At 36.6% G+C, this 26,206-nt stretch overlaps 1 protein-coding gene across 2 annotated transcripts in view; it reads right to left on the minus strand.

The window, feature by feature from the left end:
• The window catches only part of LOC138397221 (uncharacterized protein C9orf85-like), a 360,452-nt gene that overhangs the window by 264,719 nt on the left and 69,527 nt on the right, over positions 1–26,206 (minus strand). The gene's annotated exons all lie outside the window — the stretch shown is intronic.

Genomic DNA, 26,206 nt, shown 5'->3' on the forward strand with positions numbered 1-26,206 from the left:
TCCTGGGTATGGGGCAGGACCCCTTTGGAATGAAGATCTTCAAAGGAGAAGGGTAACCTTTCTAGGTTTTATGGCTTGCTTTGGGGGAGAGGAACTCTAGTTTCTGTGACTCACTTTGGAAGAGAAAGAAGGGCAGGAGGAGAAGGTCAGAGAGAACTTGATTCTGAGATCCTTCCAACATCTTTCAGTTCAAAGTACTCAGCATGCCAAGGTATCCTACTTTGGGGTATCATGTTCAGAGTCTTGACAGAAGCTATGCTTTTGCTTTGTCCCATCCTTCCTTTCTTCTTGTCTGTCTTAAAAGAAAAGGTGTCTCTTTTATCCAAGGCTAAAACCTTCAACAAAGTCCTTAATCTCATTCCTTCCCACCTCCTCTGAGACTTTACTGCATAAACAACACTCTGTTTCCTTTTGTGTTATCAGTTGCTGCCTCTCTTGACCGTTTCTCAGCCTACAAACAAGCTTGTATCCTTCTGTTACTGAAAATGGTTTTCTTAAGTCCCGGCACTGCCATCATAAGCACCATGCAAACTATAGCCTTAGCTCTGCTGCTTTCTTCATGCCAAGGGAAGTCCCAAGTCTTGTGTCCACTTCTTTATCTATATAGAACTTTTTTTGGAAGATGAATTGCTATACTCTGCGTGGACTTAGCACTTTACTCATAATCCACATAAAGCCCTTTGCACAGTAAGTGCTCAACAAGTATTAACCGTTGTGGTTCTTGTCACTGCCGTTTTGAGCAATGGGGTATTATATAGTATTTCAAAGAGTGCAAGCTCCAAAATCAGACACTACAGCTCATATCCTGGCTCTATCTCCTTTGAACTGTGTGACATGAGGCAGGCTATTTAACTTTTGAAACTTTGAATTCTTAAACATAAACTATAACTATCTCATAAAGTTGATGAGAGAAACAAATTAAAAGACATGAAGCATATAAGTGCTTACTACTATGTCCAGAACATAATAAATACTTGCATATGCTTTTTAAATACACAGCATCACTGCAATTGCACATTTTTTATTTATTCCTCCCCCTCAAGTATAATGAATTTCCTTTGGGGAAATAACTTTACCCAATGCTCATTACAGGAGGTTGGGCACTACCCTTGACTTAAGAGGTGAAACATGTGACTCAGGTTTGGCCAAAGCACTCAATCACTTTCTAGACATGTGACTCAGATCTGGCCAATCAGATCACTGAATTCTCTTTCTGGGCATGTGACCTGGGCCTAACCAGTCAGAGCACTGAATCCCCTTCTGAAGCCATGTGACCTAGCTTTCCCAATCAACATAATCCTATTGCTTTGGTCTCTTTTTTCAGTTCTCAAAAGGGACTTGCCAAGTTGTTTTCCATCAGAATGAATTCTAGGATTTTTGTGGGAGTTATCAATAAGAGATACTGTCTGTTTCTTACCCAAGAGATGTGATGTGGGGAGTTTCAAAAACCTTCTTGCTGTCTTGTCAATCTGGAGAGGAAGTCAACACACAGATGGATGCAGAGCTAATGCAATAGACTTGACATTGCTTGAGGCGCTACATTCAGCCATAACTGAGGCCAGCCTGCCCATGGACTTTTGATTCATTCAGCAGTAAATGTATTTCTGGATTAAGCTAGTTTGCATTTTCTTTTACTTGTAACTGAAGCAGGTATAAATGCTTATCATGTTTTAGCATAGCTAGTTGTTTCAAGCATAGCACTTATTTCACACATCTTATTCTAGGGTACAAGTAGAGCTCAGTGGATGCTTAATAAACAGCTCTTGCACAGACGTGAAAATATTATGTTTTTGGTGCTAGTAGGGTACATTTTGCACTCATGCCTCATTGTCTTGCTCGCCCTTGGAACACAGATGCACAGGGCAGCCTAAAATGGTGACAGCCACAAAAAGCCACAGGAAAAAATATTTTTTAACAAGTCCATAATTTCCCTGGGGCCAAGAAATTTGTGTTTGAAATGCTGTCTCTTCCAGATGTTATGGAAGAAAACAAATAGCTTATTTAACAAAGTACTTAATTTAGCAGACTAGATCACTATGTCAATAAGAAGTTTCAAACAAGATAATACCTCCCTTGACGATGGAAAATTGCATGCTTCTGATTTGAAAATCACTTCCTTTATGACTTTTTAAAATTATTCTTCAAGACTGATTATTTTCTCCAAATGCAATCTTTTCCCAAGTTTAAAAGGAAACCAATGTCATGGAAAGAACAAAGAAACAAAATTCACTTTCGACAAACTTTTCAAATTTCATGGTTGTTCTAGAAATTGACAGACACCTATAAGGTGGTCCTGTCTAGCTACACTGTACCTAAAAATAATTTAACAACCCTACAACTGAATAAAGTTAGTTCTGTTCCCTCTGCTGGACATAAGGATGAAGCAAGAGAGAGGCAGGGACACGGATAAGTAAAAAGAACAAAGGATTCAAAGAAAATATGTATTTAGTTGGGAAACGTGAGAGCAGCTAGGAAGAGCTGAAAAATGAGGGACATTAAACAATGTATGTGAATTGCTTATTTGAATTGAGGGCACTCAAACTAAATGCAAAAAAATGTTATTTTGATGCAGATGGCAACAGAAATAAATTCTGTGAATAAACTCTGTGCACTCCATCAAAAGCCCTGCAGGCATATTCCTATTCCTTCTGTTGCTGTGCAGCACAGGAACACAACAAAGAAGAGCTGGAGCCAGTTAGAAAATCATGGCAACCAGTGTAAGTGCCACGGAAAGGCCCTTCCCACATTTGGCATGTTTTCCAGGTCTAAGAGGGTTTTCATTAGTGAAAGGGCTGTGGCTAAACAATAAGCCTGCTCCTCAAGAATGAGAAATGTTGTTACCTCTTCAAATTGACATCTGCAGCTGCTGGCCCTTAGAGTGTTTGCTCGTCAGGGCCTCTCCTCTTTCTTGTAAAATCTGGCACCATTTTAATTATTTTGTAAATTTTGCCCTCCATTAGCTCTACCATGCTGGGATATAAAGGAAAAAAAAACCTTCTAATTTGAGGATTCATTAAGCAGCTGCTGTTACTTATTTGATGCAGTAAATGTCTGAAATTTGCTAGTTTGCTGAATTGGTGTAAGAAACTATAATATCTTAGCCAGACTGGTTTTTATTTGTTTCACTCTGAGGTAAAGCCACTAGGAAACAGATATCCAGCTAGAGAATACACCAATATTTTTTTCTTAGAAGGGCATTCATTCATTCAATAAAGATTATTAAGCATCTACTCTTTGAAAGAGCTATTATGATACTGCTGAGTTGCCATTTCATAGTATAAACTTTGCCAGGAAAAATTCTACCTTCTTTAGGATAAGTGAAAAAGTCTAGAAGCTGGTTGCTTTTTGATTATTAATCCCCATGACCAAAGAGGACAACCTGTGGGAAGTGTGAGATCAGATAACACCCTTCCTCTACTATTGCAGAGTTCTGAGTTTGAGGTGAGTATGCACCATCCCATCATGGCCAACTTTCTCCCTTTTCCCTATTGATGGGCAGGAGAATTCTCCGGTGAAAAACTCCATCAAAAAAATTATTACCCTTATGCCCCTACCCAATCTCTCCAAGTGATGAAAAGGTTGATGAATCATCTCTCTGATCAATTTTTAGTGGGTACATCTAAGATTTTGTTTAAAAAAATAAAATTCCCTTCTGATTTAAATATGTGAAAATAGTATTCTTCGTATTATATCCCAAGCCCTAAATGACAGCTTTCTATAAATAAAAGAAATCAGATTCATTCGTGAAGGAAAAAATGGCATTGGGGGCAGCTCAGGTAAGGCTGAACACCACTCAGAGTAAAACATTTCCTCCAAACTTCAAATGATCATCTTCACAAAAGATGCTGAAACGAGGACTCAACCAGGGAGCTAGAATTCTCTCCATTGGTGAGAAATTGGCACTAACTACAAGCTGAAAAAAGAATTCTTCTATAGTTCCTGTCCCCAAAGGTCGCTCTTGGTCACATTTTGTCTCTGAAGACAGGGAACTGAAATATTATTTGTTCTTGTGAATTATTTTTTGTTCCTTTATTGAAATTCAATAGAGTAAAAATAACCACTGCCCATTATCCCTTGCCTGTCAGCTCTCTACCTGGGCTGAGGTGGTGGGAAAGGACAGGAAGAGCTGCTACAGATGTTTAATAGAAGAAAGCCCTTTTTGGAATGTGTTTGCATGACTCATAAAGAACAGTTATTCTTAGCTTTCCCGTCACAAGAGATAAAGCTCTTTGTCCTATAATACAGGCGTCTACTTAAAAGGAAAACCCACGGTCCATTCAAAGCTAGAGCCCAATAATAAGCTCTCATTATAGTACTTGCCCCAAACCCCTGGAGTTATATTGTATCACTCTTTGCAAGCCTAGAATGCAATGCAAAATTTTATTCTGTTTGCCTTATTTCATTTGTCAGAGTTGTGCCACCTGGAAGAAACAATAGGCACTGCTTAATGTAGTAGCAATGACTCAAACTCAGCTTTAGGAATCATTCATTTAGCAGTAGAATTTAATACAATTTGATATGCTATGCAATATAGAAAATTCATCACCTTTTTGGATCACCTTTGTAGAACTGGCTCCTATCATCAAACTTCAATCTAATATTGATTATGTTTTGGATAAGCCTGCCTTGATTCCCAGAACCAATAAGCCAATAACATACTGAAGCAATTTACTAAAGGATAGCACCACTCTTTGACAGATTAAATAGCAAGAGGTCAATGGCGATGGAAAGGACTTTGCTGGAATTAAAATACATCTTCCCTTCAGTTTCCTTCTGAGCCTGTGTCTTGCACATTCCCAGATTTCTCTCCTTTTGGATGTTTTCAGCTCTCCAATGCTGAAAACCTTTTCCCCTTTGATCATTCTTTTCAGTTTTTTATTCTTTCAACATTCATTAAATGTTTTTGGACACTTTCTTTGTGCCAAGCTCTACGCTGGGAAAAGTGACAGAAATTCTCAAAGAGCTCTTAATCTAGAAGGGAAAACAAACAAGAAAAAAGGTATAAAGCACAGTAAAAAGAACTATGAGGCTGGGAAGCCCAACAGGCTCTGTGAACATAGAGAATAGGTACCTGGATCTGTTCTGAGCCAGAATGTGACCTTAGAAAAGGATTACCACTCATAGAAAAGTAGAGCACCAAATGTATCTACTTTTGTCCCTGCTACCCCCAGAACAGTGGAGGGCAAGAGTGTGCTCTCTCTTCTTATTGGAAAACTCCCGAAACCAAACCCTCCTCCACTCTTGCATCTCAGGAAGATGCATCCCTCACCACCTCTTTCCACTTCAATCCCCAAGTCTGGATTGGGGACAGCTTCCTAATATGTGCTGCAGTGTCACCTTGAATTTACCCCTGTAGGACTTTTAATGGGACTGAAACTGAATATATCCAATGACTTATATGTCCCCAAAATACAGTTTTATTGTATATTGCCTATCTTTGGAGTCCCTCTTCTCACTGATAATGATGAGAGGGGAGGACATTTGTCAATTAAAGGTAATTCAGCCTCTTTCAGTTTAAAGCAGGTTTTTTTTTGTAAAAAACTTCTGCCAATTTGAAGTTCAAATTCTTCATTTGAAAGGCTATCTCTGCCTGCTTAAAAGGAGAGGGTTGCCCTAGCTCCCTTCCTCTTTTCTCAGATGGCATCTTGGGGAAGGGGAATATCATTATGCTCACAGTGTCAGGATGGAGTTGTCCACATGTCCTCTGGGTCTTCACTGTCCTGAAAGAGATGTCTATCATCTCTTAGGTCACCAAGTGTTATATGCCGGTATCCCCTGAGGTATGGCTGATTCCTCTGTGTCTTGTGTTGTTCATTGTTGTTTTATAATCAAATATTGTGTAGATATGAAAGAATATTTATTATTGCTATTATTTTTCTCCTTGCCTGTGCTTAAAAAAGTAATTGATTTTTATATTTGATTTTGTATTCAGCAGCATTACTAAACTTTATATTGCAAATAATTTGTTTTTCTTTGCAGTCCTTATATCTTTTGCCTCTTTTGCTTATCTTATTGCCCTGGACATAAAATTGAATAAAAGTGCAGCTAGAAAGTAACTTTGTCTTATTTATGATCTTAAAGGGAATTTTTATAATCTGTTACTACAAAAATGTTTTCTGAGTATTTTGTCTAGATACTGTTTATCAGTTAAAGAGCTCTTTTTCATATCTAACTTACTAGGTATTTTTATCATTAGCCAATGATAAATTTTATCAAAACTTTTTTTGTATCTTTATTGATATAACCTAATTCTTCTCATTTAAACTTTTTGTATTAAAAACTACTATGACTGCCTTTTTAATGTTAAACTAGGCTCACATTGCTGGAGTAAACCCAAACTGTTCAAGTTACATTAACCTTTTAATATATTCCTGGTATTTTTTGCTAATATCACATACAGAATATTTGCATTCATGTTCATACATAAGGTGTTTCTACAAATTTTTCTTTCTCTTCCTGTTCTTGTCAGGTTTTTCTACCCAAGGTTAACTTAGTCTCATTGAATTAGTTGGGGGAGAGGTATTTTCTCTTTTTCAACTTTGTATTCTCTACAATCTGGAGGCATCACGTTACCAGACTTCCAACTATACTAGAAGGCTACAGTAACCAAAACAGCATGAGGTTATTGCTGCAAAAAATAGAGACATAGACCAATGGAACAAAATAAAGAACCCAGATACAAAACCACCTACGTACATCCAAATGATCTTTGACAAAAAAGACAACAACATACACTGGGGAAAAAAAGCCCTATTCAATAAACGGTGCTGGGAAAACTAGATAGCCACATGCAGAAGAATGAAACAGGACCCCTACCTCTCACGACTCACAAAAATTAATTCAAGATGGGTAAAAGACTTAAATGTAAGGCATGAAACCATAAGAAATCTAGAAGAAAATGTAGGAAAAACTCTTCTAGTTATCTACTTTATTAATTTCAAATTTGATTATAGTTTAATGAGAAAGTTGGCCCATGTATACCAATTCTTTGAAATTTATTAAAACTATTAGCAGGATGCAATGGAAATCAGTTTCAACAAATGTCACAAGTGCAATAGGAAAGAACATATGTTCTCAGTTTTTGCATGTGATAGTCAACATATTCTATTAGATAAAATGTAATAATTGTGATATTCATACCTTTTATATTCTTACTTTTTTATTTCCTTCCTGGTCTATCAATACTGAGCTCTATCAATTACTCCATAGTGGGTGATTTATCTATTTCACATTGTAGTTGTACAATATCTTAAATTTATTTTTATAAACGTATTTATATCAGCTTTGAATTTTAATATGTCCCTGGCAAACTGAAATGTTTTTCAACTTATAGTGATATTTTTTCCTCTACTAATGTTTTTGTCCTAAAATCCATTTTGCTGATATTAAAATTGCTACACAACTTTCTTCTATTTTTATTTCTTTTCAATTATTTTAATTCCAATTCTTTCATTCTTTTACTCCCAAATTTTCTATATCATTTTTTGAAAGCTCTATTAATTACAGTATATGCTGGATTTTTTTTAATCTTTGTGTTCAATTTAAGCATTTTTAAAAATAATTAATATTGGCCGGGCGCGGTGGCTCACGCCTGTAATCCTAGCACTTTGGGAGGCCGAGGTGGGTGGATCGCTCAAGGTCAGGAATTCAAGACCAGCCTGAGCAAGAGCGAGACCCCGTCTCTACTAAAAATAGAAAGAAATTATCTGGACAACTAAAATATATATAGAAAAAATTAGCCGGGCATGGTGGCGCATGCCTGTAGTCCCAGCTACTCGGGAGGCTGAGGCGGTAGGATCGCGTAAGCCCAGGAGTTTGAGGTTGCTGTGAGCTAGGCTGACGCCACGGCACTCACTCTAGCCCGGGCAACAAAGCGAGACTCTGTCTCAAAAAAAAAAAAAAATAAATAAAATAATTAATACATTTTAATGATTTCTACAATTAATTTTATACTATGTATTTGTCCTACACTTGTTATGCTTGCATTTTGTTCTTTATTTTCTTTTTTCGGATTAACTGGGTATTCTTTTGACATTTAGTTTTTTCCTTTCTGTTGTTTTGGAAGTTATATATTCTATTTATATTCTAGAAATTTTAACATACTTCATTCATCAAAGTCTAAAGGCAATCAATAGTTTTTGTCCATCTGAATAATTCAAGGTCCTTAGAACATTTAAATTAACTTCTCCCAAATTCAAGGCTATTGTTTTGTATTTTAATCCTATTTTGGTTTTTGTTAATGTTGGTGGATTGATTTATGTTAATAGCCACAAAGAAAATTACCAAAGTCTCAGGGGTTTAATAAAACAAAAATTAATTTGTTTACTCATGTCACAATCTGATGCAGGTTAGGTGGCTCTGTTGGTGATTTTTCCCCCCATGACAATTCAGGGATCTGAACAACTCCCATTTCTAAACTTAACTATCTCTAAATTTATTTCCAATCACATAGATGGGAGAGAGAAAATATGGAGAACTCACCCTCTCTCTTAGCAGCCTCAGACTAGACAAGAAGCGCATCATTTCTGTTCACATTTCCTTTGGTGGAAACTCAGTCACATGCTCCCAATGGACTTACCAGCTCCAACTCTGAGGAAGGGTAAGAGCTGTAGTCTCTCCATGTGGCCAGGAAGAGGAAACATGCAGCACTGTTTGGTCCACAGAAATTATTATAGCTTCATACAATTAATATTTATATTTACTATTATTTACCTTTTTAGTTTTTGATTTATTATTCATCTTGTCTCTCAGGTTTGCTTTTTGAGATTCCCTTCCTTTTGCCTGAAAAATATCATGTGGAATATTGTAACTCTGTTAAGAAAACTTGGTTTTTACTTGTTAAAATGTCTTTTTTTCACCTTTATTCTGGAAATATAGTTTGACTGAATACCTAATTCTAGACCTAGAGTTTTATATTTTTCTTACAGCTTATCGAAGATGATTTTGACTGCCTTTTGCCTTTCACTATTGTTTTGAGAAGGTATCTGTCAATCTAGCATTACTTTAGAGAGATTCTATCTTTTCTCTAGGGGCTTTTAAAATCTTCTTTTTTTATTTGGTGCTATGCAGTTTAACTGTGATGTATTAGTGTCTTTTAAATTTTTTTTAAATTTCAGTTATTATCACTTTTATTTCTAGTTACTCTTGTTAGCTCTTTTTCAAATCAGCTTCTTAAAATAGTCTCTTCTACTTCACTCTCATTTTTTAATTCTTTTTTCCGTTAAACATTTTAAGCATATCAGGAGCTCAGCTGAGCTAGGAGAAAGCTGAACTGTCAGGTGTCTGAGTAGCTAATTAAAACAGTTGGCCAAAAATGAAAGAGTTAAGGCTTTAATAATTGATCGTGATGGTATAAGCAAGAGTCTAAAACTGGAGGAAGCTTCAACTCTCCCCATTCTATTTTCCCCATGAAATGGTGTACAGGTCAAGGGTGGGGTGGATCAGCACAGCCATAGGGACTGTCTCACTATTGAGGGAGCCTGCAAAAAAAGGCTCCAACAGTTTTATGACTTTGAGGGTCAGATGGAGAGTAGAGTGGAAAGGCTAGGAGTGGAAAAGTACAGAGTCAGAGTTGTGAATGTCTTCAATGTTCCTTCTCCTCTCCACAAAGGAGGTCTCAGCAGAAGCATCAGAAGACCTCTGCCCAAGACCTCAAATAAAGACATCCAGGAATAAAGGTGCCTGGGCTAGGAATGTAACTATGTGAAAGGACATGACCAGCCAAGGGGGCCTGAGGCCTTTATTGCAACTCCCTTCAGAAACTGCAATACACTGCCCATGCACCAAGTCTGATGTGGGGAGGACAACTTTCCCCTGTGAGGCCTGTCAGATAGTATGCTTTGTAATTGTCTCTGGTCAGGCATGGAAAATCACATATAGGTTTTTAACCCAGAGTCAGACTCCTTAAAATATAAGTATCTTATAATCTTTCTGATAATTTCAATGTCTAAAAATTTTGCAGGTCAAATTTTAGTCTCAGTTGTTCCAGCCAGTTCTTACTTATGGTGTCTTATTTCCTTGTGCCTTTTGTGAACTCATACTTCTTGGAATTTCATTTGAGGCCCACGGTGAAGTTGTCCCAATAGAAAGAATTTACTCTTGCTTCAGCCAGGAAATTGGGGTGGTTACCATCCTTAGACCACTTTAAAATAAATGTGCAGCTTGTGATTTTTGTCAAGGACCAACTAATTGCTATAACTCCAAGACACAAACTATATAAAGTGTTAGGTTGTACCTATAAGTAATCAGAGGAGAATTTTTCCCCTCCATTTCACTCAAACACTTGAGAAAGGAAATTTTCTCACATTCTCCTTGTGGGGAAGAGGGAAGGCAAGATGGATATATTTCTAGTTCAACTGGAGGGCATGGTATTAAATATTTTTGGCTTCCAGTTGTATGTGATAGGGCTAAGAAAGGAAATTTTCCCAACCCTGGACTGAGGCTTGTCCTTCTGTTCCCTACTCTCTACTTAACCTTGAAATTTAAATTCACTTAGTTTTTCAAATGTTCTCAGGGAAAATCTCAGATCTGTCTATTTTTCTTCTTGTATTTCTGATTTTCCCAAATCTTAGCTCATCAATACATTTATACATTTTTAAAATGTATTCAGTGTTTCTGATTATGTCCACTGGGTGATCTGCAGGGTACACAGTCCACCATTCCATTTGAACGTAAGTCCTATTCATTGTCTTTGTGTATCTGCTGCTATCTGCTGCTGGTGACTGAGGATCTTGTAGTTCAGATGTGCTCTCTGAAACCTCCTCACTTTAACCCTAAGCCTTGACAGATCTACTAGGTCTCTTTTCATTCAGTGGAGCATATCAAGACTTCTGTAGCCCACAGACTAAATGTGGAAATACATCAATACTCTCTCAGATTTTCTGCGTTAACTATATAATGCTGTTATTTCTACTCATCTGCTGTTAACCCAAATGGTTCAGGATACCCTAGGAGAAATTCTTCTCCAAATGGAAACCAGGGCACAAGCAATTCATGCTTTTGGCTTCCCTTTTACCCTATTTCAATTTTCTATGGTCAAGCTACCCCATCTTTCATGCCTCACGACTCCCAAAGTGACTCACTAGGTTGAGGCCCAGAGTGTTTGGAGTCTGGAAGACATGATGAAGTTCATGGAGAAGGCATCTAAATCTTCATTTTATTCTTGCAAATTTCTCTCCTTCTCTCTTTCTCTCTCTCTCTCTCTCTCTGTCTTTCAGAAGGAAGAGAGGGAGGGAGGAGAGGGGAGAGGCAGGGGAGGAGGAAGAGGAAAGTCTAATCTGAAATCCAAAACCCAGAAAAGACTTATTGGTTCTAGGTTGGGTTCTTTCCTCCCTTTGAATAGAAGTAAAACCAGAAATAATCTAGAACAAAAATTCTTTGTTTTAGTATCTCAGAAATAATATCCTAGTTTACTCATGTGCTTACATGCATTTTATATACATATACTTTATATATTATAATTTCCTATCTATTGTTTGTCTATCCCATTAGGCTCTAAGCTTCTTGAAGGTAAAGTTACATAACTTGTTCACAGCTGTATCTCACAATAGCACAATGCCTGATTATTAATAATCAGATTAAGATTTATTAAATGAGTAAAGATTTATTAAATGAATAAAGATTTATTAAATTAGTAAATACATTTGTTGGAAGGCCCCTTTGTAGTTTTATGGAAGTATGGTGAGAGGGTGAAGAGGGTGGGAATGTGGATGATGGGAGTGGGAAGAGTTTGGGAGGGCAAGGAAAAGGCAGCAGAAAATACCAACTAAATAGATGTCAAAGTCCCAGCTTGAGTTGTCTAAACCAGGCATCTCTCCAGGATGCATCTTTAAGAATGTGTCTATCTGCTTTCCTAACTGAGAGATCCCACTCTGGTTTATCTGATGAGAAAAAAATTAAAAATAAGGAAAAAATTTACAAGGCTTTCTTATTAAATATAAAGAAGATTCTGGAAAAGAGGCCAAGATCAAATATGCATACAAAAAAAAAAAAAACCTAAACTGTCTCCAATTGTATCCTCAAAGTGATTGATTAATATGCTTCACCTAGTACATTTTCCCGTGTGCACCTGGGAAAGTTTTATCTGGAACTGGTATCTAGAAAACCCTTGTTAAGAGAGGGGTTTAGTGATCATAAATTTCCTTTGAAACATTTACTCATTTAAACTAGGGGTGGGTTTGGCTGGGGGGAGATTGGTGAGAATAACCACTGGCCTGTGTACAGCACACATGCATATGGGAACAGTTTAGGGAGATGGAGATGTTCCCACAGCCTCTCCACTAGCCATCATACCTTGCACCCCTTTCCCACCCTCCAGTTAAGATGTTTCCAGTCAGGCAAGAAGCATTCATGTGCTTTTTCTTCCTTCCCTTCCTCCCTTCCTCTCTTTCTTCCTCAATCCTGGAGCACCTTCTACATACCAGGCACTATGACGGAAATGAAGATGAATGAGTTTCAGCCTCTATCTTCAAACTCTTACACATTCATAAAGATCATAATATATCAATAACAATAATGAAAAGCAGAATGTATTAGGAAACAAATGAGAAGCGAGACAGAATGCCCTAGGTGGATGAAGAATAGTAAATACCCCCATGTTTGGGAAAACAATTTGGGCCCTTAAGAAAATAGTCACTCTAGTTTCCCTAATTGGAATGTGCATAACATCAGGAATGCAAGTATGATTACCAATGAGTGCCTCATCAGTTTCCCAGGGAAAAGAACAGTTGGAGTCTTATGTTGTTTACACCTGCCAATTCTGTAAGATTTCCTTTAGATGATTACATAATTTTTCTTTTGGTCCAGTTAAAATAACATTATGCATACCCCTGTTAGTCAGACAATAACCAGTCAGAGACAATCATTTTCAAAGCCGTTAGCATTTCCTTAATGACTTCTTCCAGTTATGATATCATGAAGTAGGAAATGAAAAACTTAACTTTTATAATCCCATAGGATTCCAGGTGACAACTTCCTGATAGTTTTTAAGTTTCCTCTTTCATTAAGAAGAAAGGCAGTACCCCTGTTAGGATGGCTTTTATTAAACAGTCCAAAACAATAGATGCTTGTGTAGATGCAGAGAGAAAGGAACATTTATACACTGTTGGTGGGACTGCAAAGTAGTACAACCTCTATGAAAAACAGTATGGAGATTCTTTAAAGAACTAAAAAGTAGACCTACCATTTGATCCAGCAATCCCACTACTGGGTATCTAACCAAAGGAAAAGAAGTCATTTTATCAGAAAGATGCCTGCACTCAAATGCTTATTGTAGCACAATTCACAATTGCAAAGATGTGGAATCAACTCAAGTGCCCATCAAATCATGAATGGATTAACAAAATGTGGTATATGTATACCATGGAGTACTACTCAGACATAAAAAGGATGAATCAATGCCTTTTGCAACAATGTGGATGGAACTGGAGACCATTATCCTAAGTGAAGTATCTCAAGAATGGAAAAACAAACACCACATGTTCTCACTATTAAACTGGAACTAACCGATGGGCACACATGTGCACAGAGAGAAGCAAAACTTATTGGAAATTAAGTAGGGGGGGAGAGGGAGCGTGGAGGGGCAAAAACCTACCTAACAGGTGTAATAAACACCATTCGGGTGATGGGCACACTTATAGTTGTGACTCAAGCATTACAAAAGTGATTCATGTAAGAAAAACATTTGTACCCCCTAATATTCTGAAATTATATATATATATGCACCAAAAAAATAAAAAAAGGAAAGACAGGGTTATATTAGAGGTAGATATAATCCAGGTATGATTCAAGTGTTTTTAGGTGCAAAACATTTCGCTTTGATATTTTCACCCAATGATTGTAATGAGGCACTAAGAACTTTCCCCTTGCTGTGTCACTTTAGAAAACTTTAGTGGGAATCTAAATCATTCTTCCTTTAATCTGAAGTGTCAAAATTCATCTCCAGAAAGTGAACAGTTTACTCACTTGCTTATGGAAAAATGGGTTTAATTATTTTACCAGATAAAATAAATTATAATTAAAAATGCCCTTGAAATAATAATTTAATGATTTGCTTAAGAGACATTTACTGAGCCCTCATTAGATATAAGCCACTGTGAAGGAAAAAAACACTGTACGTCTTCAAGGAATGTGCAAGCTAGAGATATAGTGTTTTAGGTACTAGAAACTGTTGACAGAATAGAGTCATTCAATCAAAGATTATTTGATTTGTTAATAATCAAATTTGATAGTGATCTGTATTGTTCATAAAAATACTTCCTAGTAGAAATATAATGTGAGCTACATATTTAACTTAAAATATTCAAGTACATCTTAAAAAATAAAAAGAAGTAATGGCAATTAATTTGTTTTATTTAATTCAATATATCCTAAATATTGTCGTTTAAACATGTAATCAATATTAATAAATATAAATGAGATACACTCATGAATGATTTTACATTCATTTTTGTTGTACTAAGTCTGAAATTCAGTGTGCATTTTACACTTATAGCACATCTCAATTCATACTGGCCATATATTGAGTATTCAGTAACTACATACAGCTAGTGGCTAGCCTGTTAGCTCCAGTTTAAAACATGAATGAGTTGGTAAAATATTTATATTGTTTATAACACAGGTAGGAAGGAAGAAATGACGGTGATCAGAACAACAGTTTATGAGAGTCAGAGAGGTTTATATATTAAACATCTAAATAAACTTGAGAACGACAGCAACAAAAGTAAAGGCTGTGTATAAATACCAAGTTTGGGTTCACAAACACACAGAGATCCCTTTAAGAAATTGTCTGAAACTTATTTACGTGAGATTACTCTTGTTTTTAATTTACGTCAAGATGTTCTAAATTGCCTTGTTTACAGGGTGGAGAGTTCTGAATATAATAAGCATCACAATAGCAAATGCAATGACTTTTTGGCCTTGTAGAAAGGAAATCCTACACTATACAGGGTTGCTGGACTTCAGGGTGGGGCCCTGTTATTCTGCAGTTAAAGTAATCACGGCTTAATTCAGAGCCAAAATGAAAATAGTGACTGCCTGGATTGAACTTCACATGTTTAGATGAGGAGTTTTGAGAATCAAATCACAAACTACATTTATTAAGCAGCTAATATAGTCATCTTACTATGTTATTCTCTGGGATCTGTAGTTTCATAAACCAGTTACACGAACCAGTATCTAATCTACAAGTAATCAAAGTATTCCAGAATATTGTCAGGTTTATCTTAGAAAGAACTCAAGGCCAAGAATAAATCAAGTCCCCTTGTGGTAAGGAGCACCTCAGCCTTTAATAAATCCAGAATTATTGGGAAAGGAGGAGCAGATAGAGGAGAGGGAAATGTAACCCTCTGATCTCTGTGCTGTGAATTTTTAAGTCAGACTGGTAGCCAAAAATATCAGGAAGTACTGGAATGTAAGACAGAGATGTAGGACCCAGGGACATTGATTTAGATGAGCCATGTGACTGACAAGAAAGATTTAAATGAAAAGTGTTTGAGCTTTGAATCAATAATCCCAGCCTATCCTTGGGCATTCTCATTCACTTCTTAAAGTCACCTGAGCCAATACTTTTCATGCTCAAAATACTATCATTATTAGCTTGTTATTATTATCCTATATTTATGAATTAAATATAAAATTTAATATTCAATTTATAATACAAAATAAACAGTGTCCAACATACATCTAGGTATTTTGAAACACAGGCTAAAGATCCATTTGTCAACCATCATCCTGGGGCTAGCTGGCTCATAGATTCAAGAATAGCCCTTGGAGATCAAAGATTCCAAACTATTATCATTTTGTGAGAATAGTAAATCACAGTCCATTATAGGATCTTGGCACAACATTACCAAATTCTACTGCATCCTGAATAGAGCAGAATGTGAGATAATTGCAGTATCACCCAAATTGTTCCTCAGTGAGTCGTAACTGAATGTCAAAACACAGAGGTTATGTGCTGAGCAGGTATAAGATAAATATCATTACCTCATCCATGCAGTGGCCTCCCAGGCTTCTGTGACACATTAGCAGTGTTTGAATTGTTGTCATTAATGATAAGAAAAAAACAAAACAAAACTTTATGCAGTAAGTAGTGTCCTTCCAAGCTCCCTGCAACATGCAGTTTGCAAAGTGAGCCCAGCTTTACACCTACCCCAACCCCTCTCACTAATTATTCACCAAGCTTATTTCCCAATCTGACTCCTCATTTCCATAACCTATTTTCCTCTTCACCTTTCTACCTCTCTGCTCCAGTTTTTAATTTTTTCCCTTTCTCACTCTCTAATGTAAAAGTACATTATGTCCCTAGATAGCACATTTTATATATTCAGGTTAATATTCTTAGACTAAAACATTCCTCTTTACTACCATTGATCCCTGAAGCAATCCTAAAATGGCAATCCATTTAAAGCAGCACTCCAGTCTAGCTGCAAAGGCAAGAATCCCTCAGCTATAAAAAGGGCACGAATTTCATTGTATTTCATGTTATTCATCTTAGAGGCTATGGAGCCTCTTACTTAACTGTATTTATGGAGTCAGAGAACATATAACCAAAAAGGCAATCTCTTTTTTTACATTTATGTTAAATTAAAGTATTTGGGGAAAGTGACAGCCCTGGACAGAGAGTCAAGTTCTCAGGTGCGAGTCTCTAATTTAATATTGCCTGTGGGATCACGAGCCATTTCTTCACCTTCTCAAAGCCTCTCTTTCCTCACCTGTAAGATGGGAATAATAACGGACCTACATTAGCATCCCTGGGAGAGTGAATGAGATAATGCACAGACTCAAGAAATTGGTCATGTGATTATTACCACTATTATTATCATAATAATACATTAGCATTATCATAATGAAGTCTCCACCCAATGGAAAACAAATCTCCACGGAGTCTGTTCAATGTTTAAAATATAGGCTGGAAAAGATGATCGGAAGGCAGGTGCTGTGGTTGAGGACCGGGAGGGAAGAAGTCTATTCTTTAGGTTATCCCAGTTTGAATAGGAAACACAGGATAAAGGCTTGACTGAATGTGGTTGATGAGTCCTATAGATCTATTTTAATTGATAGACTTCCCCATTTCATTCTCTGGACATTTATTTGCTGGAAAGACTGAGTCATTAGATCTTTAGAGGAGTTTCTCTCAGGATTTTGCTAATTGCATCCCTGTGGTGTCCTTAGGAGGTTCCCGTGCTCTCTAGCTTTCCTGTCAGTTGTTAGATCCCACACAAGATCAATCCAGATTTGATATTTTTACAAGACCACCTTATAGATGGCACATTGCTCCATTGGGAGACACATTGTGTCTCTCTTAATTTTATAAGCTGCAATTGATGCTCAGGGTCTTGATCCCTAATGAGAATCAGTGGGGGGCTGGGGAGGGCAAAGAAATAATATTGCAGTCCTATCATTCCTTCATGTGGCTCCTAGGACATTTCTATAAAAAGAAACTTCCCCTCTTCTACCACTTGATTACCCTGTGGTACAATATAGGAAATACAGAGTAAATGCTTAATCTGTCCCTACTCCCTATTCTTCACCAGTTTTAAAAATAATGTTTATAGTCTAGTATCCTAAACCCAGTACATTTGGTTGGTGGTAGGTTTTTCTTAGTAAGTATTATTATGAAGCCATTGGTTGAAACATATTTAGTATTAAAGTCATTGCAGCCTACATCTTTATTGATGATCAAACTGTTCCATCTTTTTATAAAGTTGGTTTTATTTTAGTGGATTCACACCCAGTCACTGAGAAAATAATCAGACAAAAATCAGTAAATATAAAGAAACTTTAAAGATGATGACTAACAATGTTTACATGGTTTTATGTATAAAACACTGCTCAAACGACTATAGAACATATGTTTTTTTCTAGTACAATTGAAATTATTTCATCTCTTGCCAATAGGTTGATTCTTTAGATTGATTCCTGAATCCTTTTAACACAACCTTAGTAGTATTTGATATCTTCCTTGTTAACTGATATGGTAAAATGTTCCAAATTCATCATGTACATTTTTCTGTTGCAGGTGTTTTGGTGATTTTTAGTGGAAAATGGTGTTTCAGAATAAAAATATGGGTGCTACAGGGCTTATTGATCTTTGGTTCGTCATGGTTTTTATGCCTTTTCATTAGACTAAACTAGAAATTAATTTAAGAGAAATTACATTAAGATTCCTACTGTAACTTTCAATTTAAATGCAAGATGAGAGGGTTTTTACTTAACCTCTTCTGTCTTATTTCTTATCTCTTTTCTTGTATTCTGAGAATGACAATCCTGGCTCTCAAGGACACAAGGATAATTGAATTAGGCCATCACATAACTATTCATTTGTCTATTTCTAGATTATCACACACTACTCTTAGAATGAAATACCAACACTCTGACCTACAATATTATTACAGTCACATTACTGGGCTTTCAAGTCATTTAAGAATATTTCTTCACCATGTGGCTATGCCACAAACTGAACATACATTTGTGTTTTTTTAATTAATATTTTCAATTTAATTGAATTTTTTAATTATATAAAATATTTATGTGGTTCCAAAATATCAAATCTATCAATAAGACATATTTTAAGAAGTCTAACATTCATCCCTGTCCCCTCCTCCCACTTTCTAGAAGCAACAATTTTTTTTTAATGTTATGGGTTTTTTTCTTCATTATTTTACATAGCATATTATACTTAGATAAACATAGCACATTATACACATTTTCTTCACCTTCTCACTTCTCAATATATCCTAGACATAAGTCCATAGTAGCACAGGGAGATTTTCCCCATTCTTTTTTCTAGATGCATAGCACCTCCATTGGATGGTTGTGCCACGATCTACTCAACTGATCCCCTGTTGAAGTACATTTGGGGGGGTTCCCGTCTTTTGCTAGTATCAAAATGTCTTTTTGAATTTGTGCTACTGTAACTTTGAGATTGATTTCTGGAAGTAGAATTGCTAAGTCAAAGGGTAAATGGATATGAAATTTACTAGATGTAGTCATATATCACTTAACAACTGGGATATGTTCTGAGAAATGTATTGTTATTTTGTCATTGTGTGAACATCAGAGTGTATGGTATAGCCTACTACATACCTAGGCTATATAGTACAGCCTGTTGCTCCTAGGCTAAACACCTGTACAGCATGTTACTGTACTGAATACTGTAGGCTATTGTAACACGATCTGAAGTATTTGAGTATCTAAACATATCTAAACCTAGAAAAAATACAGTAAGAATACAGTATAAAAGATAAAAAATGATGCAACTATATAGGGCACTTATCATGAAGAGCTTGGAATGGAAGTTGTTCTAGGTGAGTCAGTAAGTAAATGGTGAGTGAATATGAAGGCCTGCTATACACTACTGTTAGACTTTAAAAACACTGTATACTTAGGCTACACTAATTTTATTCTAAAACTTAAGTAATTGAGCTACAATGTTATGACACCTATGACATAACTAGGTGATAGGATTTTTCAGTTCCTCTAAAATCTTATGGGACTACTGTTGTACATACAGCCCATCATTGATCAAAATGTCATTATGTGATTCATGACTCTATTTCCAACCTCCCTGCTATAGGCATTGAACCATTTTGCATTCATAAACGTTGGCAATGTATGACAATACCTGTTTTCCCACAGCCATGACAATAGAGCAAGTTGCCAAGCCTTTGGGTTTCTGCCCAACAAGTAAGTAACAAATTGTATCTTGGTGAGTTTTAATATGCATTTCTCTTATTATGAGCATGTTTGATCTTCATTCTATATGTTTAAAAGGATTTGCATTTTTTGAGCTATCCATTTATCTAGCTCATTTTTATTTATCTTTTTTTCTAGTTATTTAAATATTAGGAATGTTTGTGAGATAAATTGCAAATATTTTCCTCCTTTGTCATTTGTCCTGTGTCTTGCAAAATATCATCTGTATGTGTATATATTAATACATATACAAATAGAGACATACATATATATGGGCATAGATATATGTATATGTGGTATATGTGTATATATATGTATATATATGCATATATATATATACACACACACATTTTACACTTATTGCTATTAGATTTAGAGTCATAGTTAGTAAAGTCTTAACCACTTCTATTTATAGAGAAATTTAGCCACATTTGGGTAAATCTCATATTTGTATGGTTTCATATTTTTACCTTTAAATCTCTCAAACATGTGCAATTTATCCTGGTATATGGTGTGAGGAATGAATCCAGTTTTATCTTTTTTCATAAACTAGTTATCTTGACACCATTTATTTTACAAATTCATCTTGTTTTATCATTTGAAATCTTATCTATGGTAAGCAAAATAATGTCCCCCTGAAGATGTCTATGTCTTGTGGGACCTATGAATATGTTTACATGGCAAGGGATAATTAAAGTAGCAGATAAAATTAAGCTTATTAATCAGCTGACCTTAAGGAGGACAGTCTGGACTGTCGAGGGTAGCTCAACGCAATCATAGGGTCCTTTAAAGTGAAAGGGGAAGGTACAAGAGGAGGTCAAGCTCAGAGACTAAGATTTGAAGATACTGGTGGCTTTAGAGACGAAGAAAAGGACCAGGATCCACAAAATGCAGGAGACCTGTAGAAGCTATAAAAAGAAAGGAAATGGATTCTCCCTTAAAATCTCTAGAAAAAATGCAGCCCTGCAGACAACTTAATTTTAACCCACTGAGGACCATTTCAGACTACTACTGACCTATAAAACTGTAAGATTCATAAATGTGCGTTGTTTTAGGTGACTACATTTGTGGTAATTTCTTACATCAGCAATAGAAAACTAATACATCATCTTTATCATAAACTAAATTTAGGAATTAATTTGGATTTATTTGTGGATTTTCTGTTCTATCCCATCAGTTTTTCCATGTGCTGGTATGACAGTGTTTTAATTATAGAGACTTCATAGTAGATTTTAACACCTGCTAGGAATGCTTCTTTTCTTCCCTAAGGTTTTCCTGGCTACTCTCACTTGCATATATTTCCAAATTAAGCTTATAATCAATTTGTCTGACTCTAGGGAAAAAAAGAACTTAATGGTATTCTTAGTACCAATAGTCTTTTTGGGGAAATCCCGTGCTTGCTTTATGATGGAGTCTCCGTGACATTAACAGTGACTCATATAGTGAGACAGGAGTATCTGACATAATCTTTCAGAAGCCATGACAATAAGAAAAACTTGCTTGGAAGTCAGATGTAAACAAACAAGTTCTTTATTATCAAAACTCTTTAAATGCTACATGACAGAAACCAGTTTAAGAAAAAATTAATTGGCCCACAATATTGAAAATCCCAAATGAGGTTAGCTGCAAGTACTCAAGTGACATCAGAAACAGGTCTCCAACTCATTCCTTTGTTCTTCACTGTTGTCTTTCTACTCAAGCCTGCCCTCTTTACCCACTGGCTTCCTGTAACTACAGACTGTGCACTTGATCAACTTAGCAACTCCTAAGGATAAAGAGTAACTCTTCCTCAACAGTTCTAGCACAAGTTGAAAATTTGAATTTCCATTACTCTAGCACATACTCACCCCTCAGCCAATCACTGTGGCCAAAAGAATGAAATACTCTGATTGACTAGTTCTGGGTTATGAACCCACTCAAGATGGGGGTAGAGTCAGCTCCTCCCAACTCCAAAGATAAGAGTAAGGGAAAGGAATTCCCCAGAAGGAAAAGCCAGAACTCAGTGACCAGAAAAAGGGTGAATGGATATAGGACAGGCAAAAGTAATCTATCACCACATCAATAAATTTGTACCACATAAATAAAGGTGTAAAGTGTCACCGAGTGGTGTAAGGGTGGGGGAAAGAAATAATTAAACTTGTTTAAGAGCTGATCAACTGTCAAAGTTTAAAGAACACACAAAAATCCCAGTTCTGCATTCTAATAGAGTTGCAGCCAGGCTTGCCAGACACAGGCTACAGTGTATCTGACTTCTCCAAGAGAACTGGTGTCTTCCCAGCTGTGTGTCCTGAGTCAGCAGCTTGGCTAGTCTATTAGATACATTGGAAAGAGTTTCAACCTAGCCCAGTTAAAATGAAAAATAGGGAATATTGGAACATGTTTACTGGGGAGAAAAAAATCTGTCTGGCAAGGGAATATAGAAAGATTTCAGGTAGTTATATCTAAGAAGAATCCTAAAGGTAAATAATCTTCTTTCCAAGTCAAGAAAAGAGAGAAGGACTTTTCAGGAAAAAAAGTACCAGGATGAAAGAACGTGGTATGTTTAGGGAGCATTGGAAATTCCATGCAGCTGCTGCAGAGTTCCTGAGTGAAGATGCTAGCACTCAAGGCTAGAAAAGCAGCAAAAGGACCTTTCATAACAAGCTAATGAGTTTGCACCTGGTTATGGAATATTATGAGATGGTTTTTCAAAGGGCAGAGTTATGATCAGATTGTCCTAGAAAGACAGCTATTTGGATCATGTGAAACTGGATTGCGCAGGGGAGATAAAAGCAGAAGATCCACGAGGAGGCTATAATGGTATCATACTGGTTCTCAGCAACATAATGAGAACTTTAAGGAGAGCAAGAAGAGCTGTGGGAGAAGAGTAGGATTAGGACATCTTTTCTCCAAAGTGTTTTCCAAGGAACATGAATTTAGTTGGTTAATAAGGTATTACATTAAAAAAAAGATTCCGTAGCTAAATAAATTGCAATCGCTTCGTTTACTGCAGGATGTTTTCAGAACATTTATTATACTAACCTACAGGTTTAAATATCCTGAAACAGTAACTTTACAGATTCATTTTATTGTGGATATCATGTTAACCGGGTGGCTTTTATTTTTGAACACTCTTTTGAAACTGTTAGAGGGTAAAAAAAAAAGTGATGATAAGACATAAGACATATATGATAAATAAATATTAAAATATGAGATACTACAAATAGAATATATATTTTCTACTGTATTAACTATAAATAAAATACTTAAGTATAACCCTTCCCACTAAGGTATTTGATGGGATAATTTGTGGCAGATGTGTCAAAGGGAGCCTAAAAGCCAGATTTCAATAACTTGAAGTTGTAGCTCTTATAGGGATATTAGGCAACATAACATTTTGTTCAGGAAAACTCCTCTTTTTTGCCAGACTTCTTTCTTTCCTTCAGGCACCAATGTCCTGATGCCTCACCAAGAGCTGTCATTTTTAATAGCACACACACAGAGATTTTTAAAGAAAGCAATGTGATATGTGAATACCACCTACCCCCTCATCACAAATAATTGAGCCTCCATATTTTGCACTTTCATGCCCCCAATGGTAGCCAATATCCAAGATGGCCCTCCTGACAAATAATCCTTCAAGCAGCAGCTAGTGAGGAACTGAAGCCACTTGCAGATAATCACAAGGCTGAGCTTGGCAGCAGAACCTCAAGTCTCAACCAAGCTTGAGGATCAGCGGTCAGAGGCTACATACTGATGACAACTTCATGAGCACCCGTGAGCCAGACCACCCAGCTAAGCTGCTCCTGAATCCCTGACCTTCCAAAACTGTGAGATAATAAATACTTTTGGTGTTTTAGTATCCCACTAAGTTTTGGAATAAATTGTGACACAGTAATAGACAGCTGAGACATCTTAATAAAATATTTTATCATGCAGGAGATAGGCATATAATATTTCTCTTACTGAAGCCCACGTGGGCTTATACCCTTCAGAAATGCCTTGGGCCCTTTAACTGCTCTTGCCTAGGACTCTAACCACTGTTCCAATGTGAGCAGATACTTTACTGTCCCTCTCTTCCTTGGTTTATCAACAGAACTTAATACAATGGACTGTTTTCTTCAAGAAATATTCTCGTCCTCTGGTCTTCTTGATATTATTCATATTTTCTTGGTATTACTTCTAACTCACTGTTGGTCTTTCTCCATCTCCTTTTGAGTAAAGTTGGTGTCATGAAAATTTTAGGAGACAAGTCAAGAGAGAGAGAGAGAGAGAGAGAGAGACAAAAGTCAAGCCATGAAGGATCTTTTGTGTCATATTAAAGAGTTCGGACTTTATTCCTTCAGCTGTTCTTTAAATGTAGGTGTTATTCTTGTTTCTATCCTAAGCCCTTGTCTCTTCTTATTCCCCATTTTCTCCCTGGGGTTATCTCAGCCAATCCCACTAGAACGCACACTACAGGAGGGCAGAGATTTTTTAGCCTGTTCTTCTCAGCTAAAGCTCCAGTGCCTTAAGCACTAAGAATAGTGCTTATCACAGAGTAGGCACTCAAATACTAATTGCATGAATGAATAGATTCAATTACCATCTATATGCAGATTAATTCCCAGTCTAACCTCCAGCTTAAAGCACTCACTGAGCTCCAGATCAATACATTCTACTGTCCACACTATACCTCCATTTGCATGGTCAATAATAAAAGCCTCTAACCAAACCACAACTAAATTCATGATCTCCCCACCCTCATCAGCCTCAAATTTTTGTGTTCTCTTTTTCAATTATTGGCACCACCACCCACCACCCAAATCTGAGTCTTGGTCATCTTTCACCTTTCCTTCTCCCTCACCTCCCATATCCAATTAATCACCAAATCTTGTTGATTTGATTTCCAAAATTATTTTTCCAAACTGTCCTTTTTTCTTCATGCACATCCTCATCCAATTTCAGTAATCTTTTTCCTGGATGCTTACAGCTGTCTTCTAATACCTAACCGCTTTGTATTCCTCTAATCCATTCTCCACACTATAGCTAAAATAATAGTAAAAATCCAAATTTGGCTGTGTCACATGTCCATTTAAAAGCCATCTAATGCTTCCATTACAAAGTCAAAATCTCAATAATTTAAGACAAAGTTTATCTCTTACTTCTGCCTACATCAGGGATTCTCCCAGGCACCTGTGCTTATCATCAATCCAGATTGGGTTGATTTTTACAAATCTGCCCTTACAGAGCTTCCATGTTCAATAGTGGGGGGAAGAGAGGAATGCAGATTCCCTCAGGGATATTCATTACCTCAGTACAGGTATTAGTTTCCTATTGCTGCTGTAACAAATTACCACAGCAGAGTGGCTCAGAACAACCAAATTTATTATTTTACTGCTCTGGAGATCACAAGTCTCAAATGGGTCTCACTGGGCTAAAAGCCCAGGTGTCTGCTGGTTTATTGGAGGCTCTAGGAGACAATCCATTTCCTTGGTTTTTCTAGCTTCTTGAGGCTGCCTACATTCATTGGCTCAGGACTATTCCTCCACCTTCAAAGCCAGCAATATAGCATTTCAAATCTCTCTCTCTCACTCTCTCCATCTGTCTTTCTCTCCCACCCACCCCCAATTCTGTCATCACATCTCCTTTATACAAGGACCCTTAAAATTACACTGGGCTCATCGGATAATCCAGAGTAGCCTCTCATCTCAAGATCCTTAACTTAATCACATCTGCAAAATTACTTTACCCATGTAAGGCTACACATTCATAGGTTCTGTGGTCAGAACATGGATATTTTGTGGGGGGTGAACCATTATTTATAATAGTACACACTGTTACTTACAATCTACTGGCCAGAGCTCACAGAGCTCACTATATACCTCCCCCATCTGCAAGGTTCTGGGGAATATAGTCTTACCTGTGCCCAGGAAGGAGAAGAGAACCAGACACTGATGAGCACTAGTGATATCTACACCAAGCTCCCACTGCTCTTAGAATAAAGTCAAAACAGTTAAGCTGGCTCACTAGGCCCTGCAGGGTCTGCCCCACCCCACCCACTCCCCTCTATCTACTCTAAACTACTTACAATTCCTCAGGTACTTCCCAAGGTGTTCACACATGCTACTTCCTACCTCTGAAACATTTTTTCCTCTCATCTAATTCTTTTTCAAGTTTCTGATATATATTTTGACATATCATTATAAGTACTTATTACACTAAATATTTTTGTTTAATTATAGATTCCTCTTAGTATTTTTTAAAAATATAAATCTCTTTTAATTATAGATAGAAAAACACTTCTGGAGCAGCATGATCCCAGTATCCCAAGATAAGTTGTTTCACTAACATGAAATTCAGGTTTCTCACCAATAATAATTTGAATTATCTCATGGTAGAACAGGCTGCCTGGTAAATGACAGAGATCTCTTTTCCTACAAGTGTTTAAGTAGAGGCTAGATCTATAATCTGTCCAAACCAGCATTGTTACATATCATCTCATTTCTATTAGTCCTTCTATTAAACTTCTAGGCACTGAGTTTCAAAATAG

The sequence above is a fragment of the Eulemur rufifrons genome, chromosome 16 (genome assembly GCF_041146395.1).
Source record: "Eulemur rufifrons isolate Redbay chromosome 16, OSU_ERuf_1, whole genome shotgun sequence".
NCBI lineage: Eukaryota > Metazoa > Chordata > Mammalia > Primates > Lemuridae > Eulemur > Eulemur rufifrons.